General features: G+C 53.2%; 1 pseudogene; it reads right to left on the minus strand.

Annotated features, from left to right (window-relative positions):
* Positions 1-238: 238 nt before the first annotated feature.
* On the minus strand, positions 239-418 carry LOC140458633 (U2 spliceosomal RNA; annotated as a pseudogene).
* Between the last annotated feature and the right edge of the window lie 2918 nt (positions 419-3336).

Genomic DNA, 3336 nt, shown 5'->3' on the forward strand with positions numbered 1-3336 from the left:
TAAAACTTTTGTTGTTGGGAATTGGAGTTGGTGGGAAGAGGCAGCATGTACCAGGGATGAAGTGACAACATTAAGAGTGAGTGCTGAACATAACACGCAGAAAGACTCAAACGAATCGGATTGTAGAACAAGCTGATTTGCACGAAGGCAAGTCTGATTTGATTAACCGAAAGCTTTCCGTATTCGGATCATATAGAATACAACATTAAAAAAAATCTACTGTTCGCCTTTTTTAGTGGGGAGGTGCACCATTCCCAGAAACACTGCAATACTGGGATGATGCGTGAAGTTATCGGAGCAAGCTCCTGACACAACTTCTTCCTGCAAAAATCAGATTAATATTCAGTCCCTAAATCAGGGACTTATCAGATATTAAAACTGACAAGAACAGAACTTTTTTTTTTTATTTCAAAAATATACTTTATTCATAAATGATTTGATGGTCTGTACATTGGATCATGCCATACATATGTCCATATTTACAAACACAGATTCGACTTTATTCTTGTCCTTTACAATCCTGTGCATTTTTTCAATCTTGTATATATACATATATTTGGCTGAGGCATCAGCAGAGCCCAAAAAAACGTCTGTATGGGCCCCCTGTTCTTCTTTCGGCAGGCCGATCTTACACAGTGGTCTTTCCCCACCGCGCCTTGGCGGCAGCTGCCCCAAGCTTCAGCGCGTCCCTCAACACGTAGTCTTGGACCTTGGAATGTGCCAGTCTGCAACACTCGGTCGGGGTCAACTCCTTCAGCTGGAAGATCAACAGGTTTCGGACCGCCCAGAGAGCGTCCTTCACCGAGTTGATGATCCTCCAGGCGCAGTTAATGTTCGTCTCGGTGTGAGTCCCGGGGAACAGGCCGTAGAGCACGGAGTCCCGCGTCACGGCGCTGCTCGGGACGAACCTCGACAAGCACCACTGCATTCCTCTCCAGACTTCCTCTGCATAGGCACATTCCAGAAGGAGGTGTGTGACAGTCTCGTCCCCCCCGCAGCCACTTCGAGGGCAGCGTGCGGTGCGGCAGAGAGTCCGGGCGTGCATAAAGGATCTCACAGGCAGAGCCCTTCTCACCACCAGCCAAGCCACGTCTTGGTGCTTGTTGGAAAGTTCTGGCGATGAGGCATTCTGCCAAATGGCTTTGACAGTCTGCTCAGGGAACCGCTCGACAGGATCCGCCCTCTCCTTTTCCCGAAGGGTCTCAAGGACGCTACGTGCTGACCACTTCCTGATGGACTTGTGGTCAAAGGTGTTTTTCCTCATAAATTTCTCCACGAAGGACAGGTGATACGGAACGGTCCAACTACTCGGAGCGTTCCGCGGCAGCGAGGCCAGGCCCATCCTTCGCAACACCGGGGACAGGTAGAACCTCAGTACATAGTGACACTTGGTGTTTGCGTACCGGGGATCCACGCACAGCTTGATGCAGCCACACACAAAGGTGGCCATCAGGGTGAGGGTGGCATTGGGCGTGTTTTTTCCCCCATTGCACCGGTCTTTGTACATTGAGTCTCTTCGGACCCGGTCCATCTTTGATCTCCAAATGAATTGGAAGATGGCCCGGGTGACTGCGGCGGCACAGGTCCTGGGGATAGGCCAGACCTGTGCCACATATAGCAATACTGAGAGTACCTCACACCTGATGACCAGGTTTTTTCCCGTGATGGAGAGCGACCGTTGCCCCCATCTGCCTAGTTTCTGTCTCATCTTCCTGATCCGCTCCTCCCAGGTCTTGGCGCACGCCCCAGCCCCCCCGAACCAAATACCCAGCACCTTCAGGTGGTCAGTCCTGACGGTGAAGGGGATAGAGGATTGGTCGGCCCAGTTCCCGAAGAGCATGGCCTCGCTCTTGCCTCGGTTTACCTTGGCCCCCGAGGCCCGTTCGAACTGGTCGCAGATGCACACGAGTCTGTGCACGGACAGCGGATCCGAGCAGAAAACAGCGACGTCATCCATGTACAGGGAGGCCTTAACCTGCAGGCCCCCGCTGCCAGGAATAGTCACCCCTCTCAGGCTCGCATCCTTCCTGATGGATTCGGCAAATGGCTCTATGCAACACACAAACAAGGCGGGTGAGAGGGGGCATCCCTGCCTGACTCCAGATCTTAAAGGGAAGCTATCTGATTCCCACCCATTGATTGAGACTGCACTGACAATGTTGGTGTAGAGCAGTCTGATCCAATTTCCGATTCCCTCCCCAAAGCCCATTTTGGAGAGGACATCCCTCATATATGTATGCGATATCCTGTCAAAGGCTTTCTCCTGGTCCAGGCTGATGAGGCAGGTGTCCACCCCCCTGTCCTGCACGTAGGCGATCGTATCCCTGAGGAGTGCGAGACTCTCAGAGATCTTCCTGCCCGGTACAGCACAGGTTTGGTCCGGGTGGATCACCGATCCCAGAGCAGACCTGACCCGGTTGGCGATGACCTTTGACAGGATTTTGTAGTCTGCATTTAACAGTGAGATCGGTCTCCAATTTCTAATTTCCTCCCTCTCCCCCTTCCGCTTGTAGACGAGGGTGATGATGCCTTTCCTCATGGATTCACTCATGGTACCTGCCCGGAGCATACTGACATACACCTCCAGCAGGTCCTGGCCGATCAAGTCCCAAAGAGCGGAATAAACCTCGACCGGTAAGCCGTCGCTTCCGGGAGTTTTATTCTTTTCGAAGGACTCGAGGGCCTTGGTCAGTTCATCCAGAGATAGCGGCTGGTCCAGCCTCTCTCGTGTTCCGTCATCTAGGACCTCCGTGATAGAGGACAGGAACGACTGGGAGGCCGCGCTGTCGGTCGGCTTCGAGTCATACAGGCTGGCGTAGAAGGATTTGCTGATCCTCATGACGTCAGCCTGAGATGACGTTACCGAGCCATCTTCTTTCTTCAGGCTGCTGAGCACGGAGCTCTCTTTGTGCACCTTCTGGAAGAAGAAACGTGAGCACGTCTCGTCCTGCTCCACCGAGCGGACCCTGGACCGGAAGATTATCCTGGAGGCCTCCGAGGCAAAGAGCGAGGCTTGCTGGCCCTTCACCTCCTTGAGGTCCTCCGTGACATCCACCCCCATCGTCTGCAGCAGGAGCAGGTTCTGCATACTTTCCTGGAGCTGGGACAGTTTTCCCCGCCTGTCTCTCGCCTCCTGGACACCTTTGAGGATAAAGAACCTCTTGATGTTCCCTTTTACCGTTTCCCACCAGTCCGCTGGAGACTCAAAGAGGGGCTTCACGGTTCTCCAACCTGCGTAATCCCTCTTGAGCTCTTCGATGTTTCCCGGGGTCAACAGCTTAGTGTTCAGTTTCCACGTTCCCTTGCCCGCCCGCTGTTCGTCCTGTAGGTGACAGT

This window comes from Chiloscyllium punctatum, chromosome 33 (genome assembly GCF_047496795.1).
Source record: "Chiloscyllium punctatum isolate Juve2018m chromosome 33, sChiPun1.3, whole genome shotgun sequence".
NCBI classification, from domain to species: Eukaryota; Metazoa; Chordata; class Chondrichthyes; order Orectolobiformes; family Hemiscylliidae; genus Chiloscyllium; species Chiloscyllium punctatum.